The sequence below is a fragment of the Paramisgurnus dabryanus genome, chromosome 22 (assembly GCF_030506205.2).
Source record: "Paramisgurnus dabryanus chromosome 22, PD_genome_1.1, whole genome shotgun sequence".
Classification (NCBI taxonomy): Eukaryota; Metazoa; Chordata; class Actinopteri; order Cypriniformes; family Cobitidae; genus Paramisgurnus; species Paramisgurnus dabryanus.
Window position 1 is genome coordinate 14,022,766 of NC_133358.1, and position 20,141 is coordinate 14,042,906.

Genomic DNA, 20,141 nt, shown 5'->3' on the forward strand with positions numbered 1-20,141 from the left:
GTTAACGTTAATTAAATTTTTTTGGTACCTAAAACACTTAAAGAGTTGCCTGGTTCATATATTTCCACTATTTCTAATATATTAACTTTTTCAAGTTGGGCGACTCGAATGCACACTTAAAAATCTAGCTGGAAAAGTAGGTCATACGGGTACTATGAATTCATACTATGAATTCAGACATGATCCTTACCTCGCATACTGATTTTCACTTACTATATAATAGGCGTAGGCGATTGCAGACGTAGTGTAAATGTTATTGCTCAGCTTTTTAGTTTTACAAAATTGAAAGAAAAAGTGTGTGAGGTGTGTGTTACTGACACAAAACTATTGTATACTACACAAGTCGTATGGACTATACTTTTATGATTTATTTGTGGTCCTTTCTTTGCATTCTTTTTGAGCTGGAAAGCCTCAGTGTACTTTTTTATTCTATACTTTTTCTTTTTCTTCATACAGAAGAATGAAAGCAAAAAGTACATGACACTATTTTTATTTTTTTGACTGAACAAATCCTTTAAGTTCCATCAGAAATCTCAGCTCTGCTTAGATTTGCCAAAAAGTCTGCAATTAAAAGTCTGAAATTTTATATGAGCTACCATTAAATTCCACCTAAACCAAATTACATGGGCAGTGCTCTCCACATGCATTTTATAGCTTTTATACAGTAAAAAGTTCAGTTGGATCCTTATAATTCAATCCTGTCAGTCATCATTACAGAACCGCCATACACCTACATTCCTCCATTGACAATTTTACCAGTACATTATCTTTCCTTTACCCTGACAAATGGTGCTCCTTTGTAATTTCTATCATTCTTTAATTTTAATTAATCTGAGGGGTTACATCATAGCTGTTAGGACTGAGGAAGTCAAATTCTATGGCAACAATTGTCTAATTGGTTTGTATTTAATTCTCTTAAAGGGGACATTTCATAAAAACCTGACTTTTAGGTGCTATAATTGGGTCACCAGTGCTTCTATCAACCTAAAGAAATGTGAAAAAGAGAAACACAGTAACTTAGTTTTGGTAAACCATTCTCTGCAAGCATGTGAAAAAATAGGTCATTGAAATTTGGCTCCCCTTGTGATGTCAGAAGGGGATAATACCGCCCCTTAATCTGCACTATCCAACCACGGCACTGCCATTTAGTGCAGAGATCAGCTCATTTGCATTTAAAAGGACACAACCCTAAACCTACAAAGTGGGAATTTTAACATGCTATAATAAATTATCTATATGGGATTTTGAGCTAAAACTTGTACTCTGAAGACACCGAAGATTTATTTGACATCTAAAAAAAGTCTTGTAAAATAAAAAGGATTTTAAGATCATCTCTACAACCTGTATAATTTCTTGTGTGTCAGTGTAATATGTGCATAAGAGGCCAAGCCATTACCTTTGAGACCACCACGCCTCTGCCCACAAGACAGTCTCTTGTTTTGTAGCTTTTTTCTGTTTTATCTTACTCTTAGCCATGTTTTAAGGAGAGCGTTGCCCCATCGAACTGCATACTTTAGAGTCCAAGACAAAAGGCTAGGTTTACTTTAAACAGGAGTTAAGTCTTTGATGTTGACCATATACAGGCAGTAGTTTGATGAAATATTGATAGCAATTCTCCAATTGATAGCAGCTCCTGTGGGATGTTAGTTTGCCTTTCAGCGAGAGGAGTTCGTGTAGTGGACGTTCATCAAGAATCACAGCATCAGAGCAAGTATCTGTTATTGGACCTAATCACTTAGCTGATCATCACAATGTTGTACTGGCTATTGTGATCAAAAAGATGCGCACCTCCATATCTTAGTTCACATGCATGTGACAGATTTGACAAACAAATGAAACAAGGATTTAAATTTTTCCTCACAAAAAAATAGCAAAAAATCATTTGATCCATCTGGTCTTTATGTCCAAACTGGGGATGTCCAATCTCACATAAAATTATTAATGACATTGTTTTCCAGTTATACGATTTGAGGCACCTGCTCATTTACACTCTTAAAAATATTTTATTTTTGGCTGACCTTTAACTCAATTTAAACAATGGTCTTTTCTAAAGCAGCTGAAGACACAAATGCTTCCCATTAGAGAATTAAACTAACAGTCTTTGACCCAATATTCAAATATTTCCTATCAGTACGAGCGTGAAATAAGATTTCCAGTGGTGGCTGAAAAAGTTTTATTCGAGTTGCTGGTAGAAGTGACCCACATTCTTGTGGCAACAAAAAAAAGTCCATGCATGAAATACATTAATATAGAATCTGAATATTGATAACTGCCTTGAGTATGTTTGTATTTATCTATTTGTTTATTTGTCTGTAGGACTGTGTATATGCGCTGCTATCAGTGGGATTAAATGGTGCGCACTTGCACATGCTGCTTTCATGCATAGAGAAACTAATGTGCATAATAACCTCTGTGGGGCATCGCATCAATGTATTAAGAAATAAAGACAGAGAAAGAGAGAGTGAGATGATACAAAAGAAAAATAAAGTGAGTTTGAAAGTAAAATAAAGGAATAAGAGAAGTTGAGCGGAGCCAGGGGCGTAGAAAGGTCTCACGCTTTACTGAAATTAGCATGCTTTTCCACCGCCGTCCATTAGATAATCAAATTCATGCCACACAAGACTCGGCGACCCCTCCTTTTCATTACTTCCCTCTAATCCCTGTCGATAAGAGACAACTCGCATACCACTTTCATTATGGCGTTATTTCAGAACCGGCATGGAATTCCCCCAGGATACTATCAGTAAGAAAATTACTTAACCAGCTGAAGTGGATACAGTTTTGCGTTTATTATTTTTGACAGCCTCAAAATTATCTCACAAATATCCCATTTTGATTTCAGGGCGGGGTGAGGGGCAAAGAGCGCGTCCGTTATCAGCCGAACACACTAATGGCTTACTCGCCGACACTAGATATACCTCCAACAGCGAGGGATCCCAATATTAAAAAAGATAATATCGTCACTATTTGCTCTTTACTGGAATAAAGCCTGTGTATTCAACACTTGCGTTTCAAGCTTTAGAAGTGAGAGGCCTTCTTTTTTTAGCCTTTGAGCATACAGTGGATTAGTACTCAATAATCTCGCCTTTGTATAGTGTTTACTGGGCTCAAGACTAAACACTTAAAGATGAGAAACCTCAGTCTTTGAACCAGCTGGTAATCCTCACTCAAGCTTTTCAACAAAAAGCAAAGCAAACAAGCAACGCTATGAGCTAAATTGTGACTACTAATTCATGAATGACAGGTTTGGTGAAAGCTGCATACAACGTGTTCAGTGGCGTGTTTACCCACCACGCAAACCACGCAATTGCTTGGGGCCCCACGGGCTTGGGGGGCCCCCTACTGTCCACAAGCGGTTAACTTATTTAATGATTTTTTATTTAATGATTGCAGAGTTATAAAAAGTCTGCGTGGTAAGCATTCCGCTTTTTTCTTATTTTTTTTTTAAGATCACACACTGAAGTTGCAGTACTGTATTAATTACATCATTTTAAATACATCCTATAAGGAATTTGCCAGCAAAGGATATATCTGAGATAGGCTTAAAAATATTTTTCTGTACAAAAGGGAGGCTTTTTGGAAAAAGTTTGGAAACCACTGCGGTAAAACCAAGACCTTTATGTTTTTGACAGATAATGATTCTTTATTCTTTTGAATAAGACAATGGGCACTATTTGTATTTTTAAACCAAGAATTTTTTTCTTAATGTTGGGGCATGGGGGGGCCCCAGGTCCTTGGACTTTGCTTAGGGCCCCCAAAATGGTAAACACGCCACTGTTTCATGCAACAAATTTGTCAAGTGATGGCAAATCCTTATAAGCGTATGGCTTTTGTATACACTGTGAAAACAACATATATTTTTATGTAACTTAAACTTAAAAAATAAGTTAAACACATTCCCACGGGTCCTTGAAATCCTTGAAAGTTTGTGAATCTGGTGAAAAAATTCAAGGCCATGGGAAGTTTTTGAAAATATACATACATAGATACAGGTCATTGAAGTGCTTGAATCTATTTTATGCAAGAAGTTTTCTGGAAAAAAATTCCATATTATTCCCTGTGTAGTGGATAATATCATAAAAATTTGCTTTAAATGCTTATATCTTCTGGATGCAAATGTTGATTCATACCAAAATGCTTTTTTGCATAGTTGTGTTTGACACGTGAAAACGTCTCTGGTTACGTATGTAACTGTTGTTCCCTGAGAAGGGAACGAGACGCTGCGTCTCCCTTGCCATACTTCCTGCGTCCCTGTAACGCAGGCAATATTTTGTCTTGGCAATATTTTAGATAGCGATATAGTTCCTGGCTCCCTTGTCACCCTGTCTTTGTTGTTAAGCTTCACCATTGGTTGAATTTGATATACACATTCAGGCGCACTTACCCCTGGAGGTGTCACCACAGTGACACAGCGCGAGTTCCCTCGACAGGGAACTGTAAAAATGTATCTTAAAGGTATAGCGGAAGATTTCCGTTTTCCGGGTGGATCATCAAGACTATTGGTCATCCCAGATGTCAATCATTCTGATTATATGTTGACGTATAACCGTCGTACGTGCTCGCCTCTAGGTTCGCTTGCTGCACATGCGCAATTTCACGTGTATGTGTGGTGGGCTACGGTTTCAACCATTCATTGAAGCTCGCGTTCTCGCTGTGTTTTTTTTTTCAAAATGTCTGAGGGTCGCAAGAGAAAAAGTGTCTACGAATTGTATGACAAGAAGAGAAAGGACTATAAAGAAAGAAACAAGACCAGAATGTTTATGGGAGACTATTTCACATGCTGGTGTGAGCTAAAAGGACAGGTTGGGCTTCCCACGCGAAGTTTCTACTGGAGAGGTACATTTTGTCATGCTATTTGGAGAAATGTATTTAAAATCACTGCTAGTAAAAGTTGATGTAAGCTATGATTAGCGATGCTAGCCCTGGCACAAGTCACGAACCGCACAGACACGGTAAACATCCCGACAGAAACTTGTAAACAGAGCGAAGAGAAGAACTGAGCTCCTGCATGCTCTCTCTCTGTCTCGTGCACGCGTTTAACAGGCGTTCCCTCTCGGGAGTGTTGCGTGTGCATTTTTTAAAAAATATCGAGGGGCGGTTCTTTTAAATAATTCGGGAAAATGTTCCGCTATACCTTTAAAAGGTAACATGATGTAACCTTGCTCTCACTTGAAATGGTCCCCACATTTAGTCCTTGAATTTGAGGGTATTGGACCTGGAAAGTCCTTGAAAGGTCCTTGAATTTGAAGTTAACTAAGGTGTGGGAACCCTGTAAACAATTATAACTTGTTTTTAGAAGTTATGTCAACTTATCACATAGTCAAAACTTAAAATATAGCAAAAATTTACTTGCAAAACCAAGTTGTTTTAACTTTTGTTTACAGTGTGGATATTTTAACTTTCATTCTTGATCCTTGAAGTATTTTTTTATTAGAAGATAGATTAGTTTTGGGCAGTGGCGGCCAATGACTTATTTTTCGAGGGCGCTCGATGCGAAGTTTGTCACAACATGTATGTAGCCTGTCATATGCGTGGTTCGTCATTTCATAATATATGTTCTGTGCGTCGAGTGATCCTATGTGCATCACGTGTCTTGTCAAAATAAGTGCCTGCTGCAGACACTTATTTTGACAAAACACATGATGCACATGGTTCACATGACGCAACAAACACATATTATTATTTAAAATTTGCGTCCCTCGGATGAGCAGTCACGAGCCACCACTGGTTTTGGGGAAATTACTTTCTTTACTCATTATGTCATTACCATCATCAAAACATAAATAAATAAATAAAATACAACATTGACCTTTAATTTGTGAGACAATAATTGAATGATGTTGCAGACTTTTCTCAGCTTGGACAAATTAGTTATTTGCAAAGCTAGCCTTTCCTTAATGTGCCGTATGAAAATATATACTATTGTGTGTGTGTGTGTGTGTACAAAGCTGTGCATATTTTTAAAGCCAGATTGGTGTAGCTAGCAATGCCAAGGTCATGGGTTTGATTCCCATGATGAAAAATATATAGACATGCTAGCTGTAATGCACTATAAGTTGCCTTGGATAAACATGTCTGTCAAATGCATATATATTTATTTCTTCATAACCCTTGTGGCGTCTGTCTTACACATTGTGTGGTTAAAAGTGACTACTACTGTAGGTTGCATGTACATAAAGGGTGTGCACTGTGTCAATGTGTGTCAGGTCTGGAATAGTCAGGAATTCTTGTTTAATTGGGGTAAGATCAGGGGCTTAAAGGGGGCCAAGAAAGAACCTGTACCCCTTTCTTTCTCCTCCAGAACCACTTTGGCACCAGCGCTGCTTTTGATGTGTGCTTTGGCTCTTCGAGGCCGACTTTGGAATATGTTCTTGGGAGACCAATGGTTACTTGCCTTCAGGCAAAATCTCAATCCCCAGGATCCGGCTCCTCTTTGATGGAATACTTTCGGGAGCAGCTAACCACCCCCAATCCCCGCTCTGCCTTACCCCTCCTCTCGTTCCACCTCTTCTCCGTGGACCCTTTCTCTTTCTCTGATCTATCTCTCTCTCAGAGAGGTTCACAAAGAGAGCTGACTGACTGACTACATCTCTATATCACTCTGTCCATCCACTTGACTAAAGCGTCTGAGAGCAAGTTAACAAATGAAAAGGTGGATCATATGTTATCCATGTCTGGCCATGGACCGTTCAGACTTTCTTCTCCCATCTGTTTTCAAATATGTGAAATGGTGAAAAAGATGCACTTTCTGATGGATTATTCAGATACATCTGTTCAAATGTACAATGTATTGGATCCAATTATTTATCCAAATACATAAATGAACACACATGAGTGTGGCTTTTGTAGTTGACATGTATAAATGTTAGATGTTTTGTGTAATGGATGATCTTGGTCTGAGGGATTTGCTTGGCTTGTTGTTATTTTTTTGCACCTTGTTGGTACCTATAAATCTGCAGCTGTGTACATTGGTTAACTTGTAGTTTTGTGTTGTATTGTTTTTCCTTGGTTTCATTTTTTTGTGACTCTTTTATCCTTATAATATGGTTTATATTATATATTTTCTGGTCTCTTCACAAATCCCAAAAAGAGAACTGTTTATTTCTAAATATTACAATTCACTATTGGATATTTCTCAGTTACATGTAACAAACTATAATATCTGTAATATCTATTGCATGCATCCATCATAACATAAACATTTCACTTCAAGGCTTAATGTGTTAAGGGTGAAAAAAATCACTGTGCAACTATTAGCATCAGAGTTTTTCTCTTTGCAGACACATCAATAGCATATTTTCCATATATAAAGAATGTTTACTAGATTTGACTTATTGGCCACACGCACAGTCAGATCCTGTTTAGGAGATTAAAGTGTGACTTTATACAGTGAAAAAATCAGTTAGTTCCCCATTGATTGATGGTGAGCCCAGAAGGTCTTTTTTAACAGCCTAATTTCCCTGTATATTGATTATGTATATTGATTAGGAATAACCCTAACAGGAGGCTGACTTCTCCTTTCGATGTGTGTGTTAAGGTCTCACTTTAAGGTATTCCCTGTTGGCAGAATTCCCGGCCTGTACTGTACACACTTGTCATTTTTCCACATCCCAGATTCCAGGATGGATGGTGCTTTTGTAATGGTGTGGTAGATATTAGATTTGATATATAGGAGGGAATAATTACAATACGAAAACAACATTACAGATTTCTCAAAAAGACAAGTAAAAAAACAGCAATAATTGGCCAATTGGGAAGCTGTTAGATTAAAGTCACAGGTAAAAATTTGCTAAATTCTATTGAAATCCCTACTTTATTGATTAAAATAAAAATTTGCTTAATTATTTTGTCATACTAAATTTAGTGTAATTAACATAATTTAGTCAAAGAATTGCTTTGAATAAAAAAGTTAATAAATGTTGGTTTGAGATTGTGAGGATCTTGTTTACAATAATTCAGCAGGTTTATTTAGCCTACTTTAAGAGTAATTTAGTGATTTTCCCAGATTACTCTTGTCCATGAATGCTGTATCCAGACAACGCAATATATATATATATATATATATATATATTTTTTTTTTTATAAAATGCAGAACACCAAGAAACTTTTTTGTATAAATTCTTACATTTAATTTGTGAATAAACCTTTTTAAATTTAGTACAGGTAAATGTGGTCACATCAGTAACATTTTAGATGGTACCCAAGGCTTCAGTTTTAACTGTTATAATTAGTGTTACACATAGATATAATTTAAAAACTTTAATGAGAGAAAGCAATTCAATGTTATTTGTCAAATATATTTAAACATGTACTCAAAGAGTTCGTTGTCAATATTACTTAATATTAATGCATGAACGCAGAAACACAAACTCGGTATTACACAGTGTGACCGTGTGTGTTTTTTTCAGTATTCTTCAAACGTGACTTCGTCTTAGGAAACAGCGCTGGGATAAGGCAAGGAGGGAGGGAGGAAAAGGGGGTAGAAAGAAAAGAGGGGAGGTAGTGTGTCTGCTCTCCGAAAGGGAGGAGTCACGCAAAGGGAAAAGGGCAGCTGGAGCTCCACACTTCAAATCTTCTTTCCTCGAGAAATATCCCTTACAGTCTTTATTGCGATAAACATTCAGGAGTTCCGTGAGTGGCTAGACTTTTGCTGCGAGCCTTTAGGTATGTAGACAAAGATAGGACGTTTAGTTTAGTGCTTGGGCTGCCCCTGCCAAGCGCAAATAGGAAAGAAGACGAGGGAAGGAAGAAAGAAAGAAAAAAGTCAGCAGAGCAGTTTTGGACTCTTAAGAGTTTCACTCCGCAACGAGCATCTGCACGCGAGCGAGAGCAAAGAAAAGTTTCGGCAACTGGAGGAAAGTCAGCTTCGGACCAGTAAGTGCATGAAATGTGGACTTGTGCTGCTGCTGCTGCTGCTGCTGATTTGGTTCCGTGAAAGTTTTGGAAAAAAAATGAAGAGGGGGGTAAAGAGTAATGCAACCTTCTGTCAGGGGTTTAGCGTTTCAAATGAGTCGCAACCACGAAAAATGCGAAATGCGATACCCGTGACAGTTTGGTGTACATTTCTACATGAAGAGAACAGGACACACTAATGAACAAAGTGTATTTGCAGTTGCGGGCTGTTGTTTTGCTTTTTCTGGTTTATACGGGACAGTGCAAGTTCGCTGGAGCCGTTTTGCAAACTTCGGGCACTTAATGTAAAACTTGCGGCCCCTATTGGTCTGTTAATCGTCTATGTTGGACGTTTTAAACAAGTTAGTTACTCATTGTTTTACGCGCTTTTCAAATTGATAATTATTTCTAAATAATAAGACACATCAGAACGCAGCGGGCTTTAGTTTTTTTATGTCTTTTAAAAATTGTGAAGTGCTTAACTGTAGCTTTAGTTTTTTTTTTTTTGCAAGGTCCTGAAGAAAGTTGTCTTGCATATTTACTTGGCGTCGTATTTCAATCTCAAAATCTTATAACATTTATCACTTCATATTGTGTGGATTAGAGAAACCACTAAAAAGCAAGAGGACAGACAATTTGTTAAACTTCAGGGTAAAAAAAAATACACGTTTAGAGATAAAAAAATATAACGCACGTGAAATAGTCGGTGTTACAATATTAGAGGTATACAAAAGCTACTTTGGTAATAGTAATAAAATAAATTATTAAAAAAAAAATGCGTGGGATTATAATTTGTAAAAGGCATGAGTTATCTATTTTCTAAATATAGCCTATATATAATTACTGACTTATTTATTTGAAACATTAGTAATTGAAGAATATAGTAAATAAAAAAACTTCAATTTTTTAGAGCAGCTCCTATTTTTTTAATGATTCTTGGCATTGCTCAGTTTTAGTTGATTAGAAGTCATTATTTTACTGACTGCAAAGTAAGGGCATTGATGTGTCACAAGTGTAGATTTTTGTTTGAAACGTCTGCAAACTTATCCGCATAAAAGGAATCTGTAATGAAGACAGACGACCGGTAAGCTTGCAGTTTTAGATCAGCTGCACTCACAAGACTGCAGAACCTCCGTGTCCCGCCAAATCCCCGCTGACACCTCGCGCGCAATTAAACCCGCCACAGAATTACATTCACGTTTACTTTCAAATTTAAAGACGATTCATCAAATATTACACTCTACTATTGCTATTATTAATAATTATAGAAACGTGTTTAAAATGGACACTGATGTAAAGTGTACTAAATTCTTTTTTCCTGGCATTCCAGTTTTGTGCTTGTTCTGCTCTGTCCATTACTTTTTCATCTTTGGTCATTAATTACATTTGTGTATTGCGTGTATTTCATGATAGTTTTTTTCACTGTAATTATTAAAAGTTTTTCTAAATAGGTCCATAATGGAAATATATATTGATGCTTCCCGTTTAATTGACCCAGGGCTGATTTCAGTACAGTTTAAATGCTGAAAGATGTGTTGCATTTTCTCACAATTTGATGAAGGTCATTTTTGAATTGCTTTTAATTATGTTAAAAATTAACTAATAAATTACTCAAATTAATTTTATGTTAGTCACACTGGATGAAAGCAATATATATTTTATAGCATGCACTCTGTTAATTTTCAGTAGTCCATAACAGAGATTGTTATAAATTAAGTATTTATTTGAGCTCTTAAATTTGAGCTGTCTAATGATAAGGTGTTCTCCAATAAGACACAGACCACAGCATGATTACTAAAAATTCCACTGCATGAGTTTTTTATTTAGTATTTATCTAAAGTATCTATCTTGCCTTTTGGGAACAAATATGTCTGTGGGCTTGTTTTCTTGAAATTAAATGTGAATTATTTTTAAAGAAAATTATAGAATGGATCCCATGAATAGAAATTTTGATCTGGCAAAAAATAATCAAAAAATCATGTTTAGTTTATGGTTTAAAATAAATGTTTTTTATTATTTTTGGTTACTGCAACCTGTACAGAATACTCTCAATTTATATATATATATATTTATATAATTTCATGTGCTCATAGTACTAATGTTTCATAGATTTCCAGTTATAACATTACAAAAAATCTGTAATTGTGTTTAATTGAACCGTTTGGTTAAAATGCCTTGATCAAACAGGTGTAATTTTGCAAAAAGCTCAACATGAATGATTCATATAGGCATGCACGGAGAGGTCTAGTCAGATAAAACCAAGGGGAAAAACTGAGTTCATATCTTTAATCCCATGCATACTCTCAATTTCTTGTATAAGAGTCACTCCTCAAGTTTATCATACCTTAATGTAATTTTTTTTGCACGGCTGCATTGCAGAACAGAAGTGAAGGTTAGCGGGTCACTGCCGCCTGCCTCCCCTTTCCCGCCCGCTGTACTAAGCACACTATGTCACCGGCTAATATTAACAAGCGGAGATGACACGCGATTATCCTCAATGCCATTCCACCCCACACCCCCCCTTTCCCCCCACTCTGCGTGCATAAACCCTCAGATTAGGCTCAGCATTTGAGAGGGACGCCTGTACCCTTCACCCTCAGGGTCCTTTAGCATCCTAAAGCACTTCTACCTGTCATTAGGTACATGGGGGAATGAGATGACTAACAGGGAGGCATTGAGATGCTAATGCGGGGTTGAATAGCACTGTGCTTATTGTCCAAACCAATAAGGAACAAATGGATGGGAAATTTCAGTGATAGAAGAACGCGATTCTTGAAGCATTTTCGGGGCATTTGGGAGCTTTTTTCTTACGTTGTAGTTTGTGGTGTGGTAAAAAGTGTTATGTTTTTGGAGTTTGACGTCTCAGCAGCCTGGCTGGGCTGATTGCTTTTACGCTGAAGTACATAGAGTGATTTGTTATGATAGATCTGTGACGGCAGGAGATGACTGCCAGGCTTTTGGTGCATGTGGTATTTCATCAAGAATCAAACTCCGTTTTGCGCCCCTCAGCGTTGTCAAATTTGTCAGAGTTTTACATCTCACCTCTAGAGAAAATCATGTAAAGTAAAAACTTATTCACCCTAAATATATCCCCATATTTAGCATTTCTGACCCTATCAAGCAGCACCTGACCGAAATTGCCAAGGAACCTTTGTTGTGCGGTGCTGCGGCTCTCTGTTTCCGCTCACCGCTGGCAACAGGCCATGGCTTCCAACTGGAATCTCTCACTTTGATGATCTTCATCTTTGATACGTCTGACATCAAATGAAAAGACACAAAGAGCGAAAGAGAAAAGAAGGGAAGCAAGCGATTGAGGGAAAATAGGTGTGGAGAAAGTTGGGCAGAGTGGAAGAGGTTCTGGGGCGTTTGGACAGGTTAGAGATTGGCTGATGAGGACTTGAGTCATGGAGGAAGAGCAGAAGCTTGTCAAAAGTGTTCGTCTATATTTGTGTCTCGGCGGAGGGGGTCTCTAGCATTGTAGGGGGGCTTGTGCTCTCTCTCTCTCTCTCTCTCTTACCCTCTTTTATTCCCCAGGCCCAGTCATCCCTTCAGGGCATGCCTCAGATCTCCCTCTATGTCAGGATGACCCCTTCCTTTTCTTTTTGTTTCTCTTTTTTCATTATTTTTTCTATATATCCCTTTCCAATGTTTTCTCTTTGTGTCCCTAAAATGCATATGTGCATTTAGGTCATTTGCATAACAAAAACATATTCCAAAACAAGTGTAAAAACACAAATACACTTTAAACTAAACATTTCACAAAGACGTTTAAGTTTAAAGTGATATAGCAACAGATAGTCCTATTTAAACCATGATAAACTACAGAAGTTGCTTTTACTCTGTTAGGGCATCTTTGTGAACATGAGGGGAATTGACTTAAAGGATTAGTCAATTTTCTTAAAAAAAAAAAGAATGGGTTTAATGGACCCCAATACTTAACAGGTTGAAATTGCAGTTTCAATGGAGTTTCAAAAGACTTTAAACGATCCCAAACGAGGCATAAAGGTCTTATTTAGCGAAACGATTGTCATTTTTGGCAAGAAAAATAAAGAATATGCCCTTTTAAACCACAACTTCTCATCTTCCTCCGGTCCTGTGACGAGCCAGCGTGACCTCACGTAATACGTCATAACGTCGAGAGGTCACGGGTGACGTATTGAAACTATGTCCCAGTGTTTACAAGTGTGGAGAAAGAGGACCATTCCGACGTTGTTGTATGTCGAATGATACTAATTTATGTCTTTGTGTCAGTTTATTGTTTAAAATGGTCTGCTAATGTGTGTTTCATATATGTAACACATGACCTGTCGATGTCAATACGCAATTACGTTAGGTTGCGCTGGTGCGTCACAGGACCGGAGATAGACGGGAAGTTGTTATTTAAAAGTGCATGTTTTTTATTTTTCTTGCCAAAAATGACAATCGTTTCGCTAGATAAGACCCTTTTGCCTCGTTTGGGATCGTTTAGAGAAGCTGCGTTGAAACTGCAATTTTAAACTGCATTAAAACTGTTAAGTGTTGGGGTCCATTAAAGTCCATTAAAATGAGAAAAATCTTTCAAAAAACATAATTTCTTCTCGACTGAACAAAGAAAGACATCAACATTTTGGATGACGTGGTGGTGAGTAAATTATCTGGATTGATTTTTTTTTTTTTTAAATGGACTAATCCTTTAATATATAGCCTAAAATGATTTTGGACCCATTTAAAAATCTCTTGCACTTGGTGTCACGTTTACGATATTAAGACATTATTAAGTGTGACCTCGTGTCCAAATATTGTTTGGGGCCACGGTAACGAAAGCTCCTCTCATACACTTACAGAAGACATGCTCATGCACATGTTTAGTCACAGACGCCCCCCCCCTTCTTTTTCTAATTCACATACAGCCTGCAGGCAGTCACAGGAAATGAGCAGGTTCGTAGCAAAGTTCGAGAGTGACAGTTTGTTTTCACTGGCAAGGCTGGCTGCTGCAAACTCAAAATTGACCTGCCAATTAGCCAGGCCATTTACCCTTTTAGAGACTGGGAAAATGAGAAAAATGTTGTTTTAACCATAAAGAAAGAAAAAAAATGATATTCCTGAGCAAAGCTGCCTTCCCTGCTAAAAACGACAAGCATATTTGGCCACCACCATATGTTTAGATATGCATGCAGGTTTATGTCAGTGTGCTGGCATTCTCAGTTATAGACTTAACTAGCTTGATCAGCAAATAACCCAGCTTCGCCAGCTACATTTTGTATACTGATCCAACCAGTCACAGCACTAACAGTAACAAACTAGTACTAACCAACTTTAGCGTATCATGGTTAACACTAACGTTTGTCTGTCTCAGTTAGGTGACAGAGACCAGGTTGTTTGTTGGTTTGTTTGCTTTATTTGCTGTCATGGTCGTAAAAACGTTAAGCTGTGTGTGAAGTACAACCACATGAGAGCTAAGTACTTTCCCATTTGCTGGCAGGGTGTGTTAAGGACTTGTGACGGAGCGCTCGGCATGTGAGTCACTGTGTTGTTGTTGTAAATGTGCCGGGATGTCGGCTTTGATGTGAGGCATTTCGCACAAATGTGAAAATGCTAAAAACACACACACTTATATATGGGGAGACATAAATTTGGCTCTCAGTGTGATGGATGCTGTTGTCTTCTGCAGTGCCGGTCTCTGGGGTTTCTGTTGGGCAACTAGTAGAACCAGGAGAAAGTCTACGAAATGACTAAGATTATTGAAGTCCGTGTTATATAGATTGTTATGTCTCGATGGTTCAGAATGTGTACAGATTAAGTTTTACAGCACCTTTATGTTGAGTTGTATCTATATAGAAACTTATATATAAAATTATATATTTTTGCATCAATATTTTATTTTATGTAACAGGATAAAACAGGATTGATCATATTTAACAAAATAACTTATAAAGCAAAGAGAAAGATTAAAGTATTTAACTGTTCAAATTTTACTGACTTAACCTTTAACCCCAGGGTCAGAAATACAAGACCTGGGGAACAACTGAATATGAGGTCCATATGTAGAAAGGTTAAACAGTCTGTGACGTGGCATGTGTATTTTATAAATCCCTAAAAAAACTCTTTTCTCTTTCTCTCTAGTGTTTGTACTCCTGCCTTTACTTTCTGTCCCCTCTGAGTACTTAAAAGTAAATGTCAAAGCCCTCACCTCCCCGGTCCCCGAGATAAATAATGTCCCTATTTTGCAAAAACAAAAGAGGAGACTCAACTATATGAGCACATTTCAGGCAGGCCTGAAAGACTCCCCCATTGTCATCACAGCATCTGAAGACTAATAGCTTTTTCTCATGCAAAGTGTGCTGGTTTTAAGGGCCCAAGCATAGATGGAGTGAGTGAGTGAGTGAGTGAGTGAGTGTGAGAGAGAGAGAGAGAGAGAGAGAGAGAGAGAGAGAGAGAGAGAGAGAGAGAGAGAGAGAGAGAGAGAGAGAGAGAGGTTTGGTGTGTGTAGGGGGGGCTTTGTTTTAACAATACTCCACAGGGAGCATTGAAGGGGGAGGCAGGGGCTATTGGAGGGGTCCCTCTCCTGCTGAACAAAGACCAGATCCTTCCAAGCAAAGAGAGAGGGAGAAGGGGGTGGAGGTAAAAGTTTTACAGACTGGATCCCTGAAGGAGCTTTTGGAGTGGAGGGGAGCGAAGGGTTCTTCAGAGTTACGTGGTTGTTTGTAATGTTAGCGTGCCATCACGGGTTTCCAGTCACACACAAACATTTAGGGTGGGGGTAAGAGAGGAGGAGTTTTATATACTAGGATTGGGCAGTATGATGGTAGAAGATTTACACTCTAAAAACAAACGGTGCTATATAGCACCAAAAGTGGTTCTTTGCTCGTAATCATAGAAGAACCATTTTTAGTGCCATATAGCACCGGTGAAGCACCAGTGAAGCACCTGTGTAGAACCATATAGTGCTATGTAGAACCATATGTGGTGCTATATGGCCCCTATTTGGTTCTACACAGGTGCTTCACTGGTGCTTCACCGGTGCTATATGGCACTAAAAACGGTTCTTCTATGATTACGATAAAAGAACCACTTTTGGTGCTATATAGCACCGTTTGTTTTTAGAGTGTAGCTATATTGTTAGTCTGTCGTAGATGTAATTGTACATAGATTCTTGTGAAATGTGTAAATTGCAGCCTGATCTCACAGGAATATTTTATGAGGTGGCTAATTCGTATGAATTCATACAATTTGAATCTTCTAAAAATGTATCAATATTAAAAAAGCAATAATAAAAAAATCCTCATCCCTGAATTTCAGTATCACTCGGGTGAAAGCAGATTGTATGAAAACTTATGAACAAATTGTATAAAAACTTAAAACAAATTTATGCAAGCCACCATGTAAAACAGTTGCGAATTGCTGTGAGTTTGTGTTGGAAGATTGTGAAATTCAAAAGAGTACTGTGAACAGTTGCGAATTGCCGTGAGTTTGTGTTGGAAGATTGTGTACGGTAATGTATAATTAAGATCGTACAAATTTATAAGAATTAGCCAACGCGTCAACAAGTTGTGAATTGCTGTGAGTTTGTGTCGGAAAATTGTGTACGGTAATGTATAATTAAGATCATACAAATTTATACGAATTAGACAGCACATAAACAACTAAATTTCAGTATCACTCAGGCGAAAGCAGATTGTATGTAAACGTTCAAATTTATGCAAGCCACTATGTAAAACAGTTGCGAATTGCTGTGAGTTTGTGTTGGAAGATTGTGAAATCCAAAAGAGTACTGTGAACAGTTGTGAATTGCTGTGAGTTTTTGTTGGAAAATTGTGTATGGTAATGTATAATAAGATCGTAAAACTTTTTACGAATTAGCCAAAACATACACAAGTTGCGAATTGTTGTGAGTTTGTGTTGGAAAATTGTTTACGGTAATGTATAATTAAGATCGTACAAATTTATACGAATTAGCCAACACGTAAACAAGTTGCGAATTGCAGTAAGTTTGTGTTGGAAAATTGTGTACAGTAATGTATAATTAAGATCGTACAAATTTATACGAATTAGCCAACATGTAAACAAGTTGCGAATTGCAGTAAGTTTGTGTTGGAAAATTGTGTACAGTAATGTATAATTAAGATCGTACAAATTTATACGAATTAGCTAACATGTAAACAAGTTGCGAATTGCAGTAAGATTGTGTTGGAAAATTGTGTACAGTAATGTATAATTAAGATTGTACAAATTTATATGAATTAGCCAACACGTAAAACAGTTGCGAATTGTGGTGAGTTTGTGTTGGAAAATTGTGTACGGTAATGTATAAAAAAGATTGTACAAATATATACGAATTAGCAAACACGTAAAACAGTTGCGATTTGCTGTATTTTTTTGAAAAATTGTGTTCAGAAATGTTCAATTGAGATCGTACAAATTTATACGAATTAGCCAACACTTAACTCTTTCACCGCCAGCGTTTTAAAAAAAAGTTTCCAGCCAGCGCCAGCGTTTTTCATGATTTTCACCAAAGTTTAATGCCTTCCAGAAAATGTTCTTCTTTAAATATATAAACATACAATATACCAAATGAAAGAACAGACCCTCTGCTTTAAAAAAAAAAAAACGTTACATCCTACCTTCAGTGGTTCTTTTGTAATCAGCTTTTGAATATGGGTAGGTTTCTGCAAAAACACCACATTTGAGCGATCTTTAAAACAGACACGGACATGCAGCCGCTTGCCATAGGGCAATACTTCCGGGTTTAAAAAGTTGCGGAAGGTCGCCACCTGGTGGATAATAGCGGTATTGCGCAAAGACGGAAAATCTCGTCATTGGCAGGGAAGCGTTTTCTCTTAATTGACGAGATATCTCGTCAATGGCGGTGAAAGAGTTAACAGTTGTGAATTGCTTTTTTCATTTTGAGGAAAATAACTACAAAGTGAACATTTAAACAGAAAAGCAGGTTTGAATGTGCACACTGAGCCCCAAAAGGCACGCTTGCCATAACCCTCCAAAGCGCTGTTTTTATCAAGAGAGTCCAGATTGCTTGGGAAATACATCTTATTCTTGTAGGAGGACAAGGTTAGACTTTACTACAGAATTTATTATTCAGTCACACTCACAAACACAGGTACACACACACACAATCAGCCTCTTTAGGTTGCGGCATGCTCTCAGCGGACAGCGAGCGAACCGCGCGCTGTCGTCCCAGCAGCCGCGGTTTAGAGGGAAAGGATCCATTTGTCAACGGTGCTCGGGAGCGCTCCCACTCTCTTTCTGCCCTGCAGTTTGGCGGCTACTTGCCGAAGTCATTGTCTGAGGAGAGGCAGGACATTACTCACTGCTGAGAGAGAGAGAGGGAGAGACCAGGGGCCTGGGTTTATGAAGACCGACTAGGTTTATGAATGAAGAAGCCGTTTGCATACTGACAGTCAGCCACTGTGACGACAAGCACAAATAGCCCATGTAGTTACAGATGACAGCAATGATTGGCTATAAAAAACACTGTAGATGTGAGATTTGACTTTTTTGGATATTACAATTAGGATGACCTGGGATTTGTGATTGTTTTTTTTCTTCTGTAACAAAACAGAACAGGTGTCATTGTCACAGTTCACCCAAAAATGAAAAATCACTCTCACGTTGTTACAAACCTGTATAAATTTCTTTGTTCTTATGAACAAAAAGGAAGATATTTTGAGGAATGCTAACGAAACTGATCAGTGCAGTGGTCTCACTGACTTCCATAGTATTCTTCTTATACTACTATGGAAGTCAATGGGGCCTTTGATCAGTTTGGTTACAAACATTCCTCAAAATATCTTTCTTCATGTTCATGTCTCACCCCATGTCGTCAATATTTGACGACACTTGACCATTCGTCATATGTTGACGCGAAGGGTATACCTTTCGCGTCATTTTTTGACGAACTGGGGACTTCAATACTATTACGTCCGTTGCATTCTCTTTCCTATTTTCTTACCATTTTCGCGTCGGTTTAGGGTTAGATTTACATAATGACATCCCTACCCAAACCTAACTCTAACCCCAACGCCAGGTGACAACTGTTTCATTTCGCGTACCTAACTCTAACCCCAACGCCAGGTGACAACTGTTTAATTTCGCGTACACTGTTTAATTTTGCGTAATCTAACCCTAAACCGACGCGAAAATGGTAAGAGAAAGAGAATGCAACGGACGTAATAGTATTGAAGTCCCCAGTTCGTCAAAAAATGACGCGAAAGGTATACCCTTCGCGTCAACATATGACGAATGGTCAAGTGTCGTCAAATATTGACGACATGGGGTGAGACTGTGTTAGTTCATCAGAACCTAGAAATTTATTTAGGGATGTAACAACATAAGAGTGATTGCACAATGACAGAATTTTCATTTTTGGGTAAACTATCCCTTTAACATGACAAAAATAAGATGCTTGTGCCGTAAGACCCCTAAAAAAACATACTTTTGTCCAATCAATATGTTCGCCGACGACCCCCAACCACATATTTTCTCGAGTAGACAAACTTGCGAAAATTCCTTTCCATGGTGACAACAGGGCTCTTTGTACACGATCCTGGAAAGTCCGATGTCCACAATATTAGAAACAAAGACAAACCGTGAAACATAAAGTGGGTTGGACACATGTGAGGGGGCTGCACATTTTGGAGGGAAAAAGAAAAGAAGAATAAAATTCATAGAGCTCAGTGTGCAAGCTCCCAAAAGCTAGATATCCAAGACATGTCTCTACCGCCCTGCATTTCAAGCATGTGTGTACGAATGCCCACCTGTGTGAGTTATTTCATGCATATAAAGTGCATTTGCATGGAGCACATTTTTCGTTTGGTTTGTATTTCAGTGTGTACAGACATTAAATAAATGAACGTGTAACAGAATATGCACAGTAATTTTTTAAAAGCGGGCAGCTGGATGTAGCCAAAGCCTCCTGACATACTTACATTAGATGTGAATCACAAAGGCTTGAAAAACCCTCAGATAACCAGGAAATGTGTGTGCGTGTGTCGGCATGTGTGCTGACGCTGTATTCGCGGGGTACTTCCACATACAAAGGGGTCTTCTTAGCTTTAAGAATTATTTATGTTGTTTGGCTTTTTGTGCTACAGTCTAAGCACTTGTCACCTCCTATTAGACTGAATGACTTTACTGAACTCAGCCGAGATCTTTCCAACCCATCTTACTGAATCTTTCTCTTTCTCTCTTTCTATTGCTGAGATAGCATCTTAGGTCTCCAAGAGACTTCACTTCGCTGACTTTATTATGTCTTG

At 38.0% G+C, this 20,141-nt stretch overlaps 1 protein-coding gene across 3 annotated transcripts in view; it reads left to right on the forward strand.

Annotated features, from left to right (window-relative positions):
• Positions 1 to 8,534: 8,534 nt before the first annotated feature.
• The window catches only part of gli3 (GLI family zinc finger 3), a 165,669-nt gene continuing 154,062 nt past the window's right edge, over positions 8,535 to 20,141 (forward strand). For all 3 annotated transcript variants that reach the window (XM_065294847.1, XM_065294848.1, XM_065294849.1), the window contains exon 1: positions 8,535 to 8,874. The gene's annotated coding sequence lies outside the window, so the exon portion shown is untranslated. The remainder of the gene's footprint in view (positions 8,875 to 20,141) is intronic.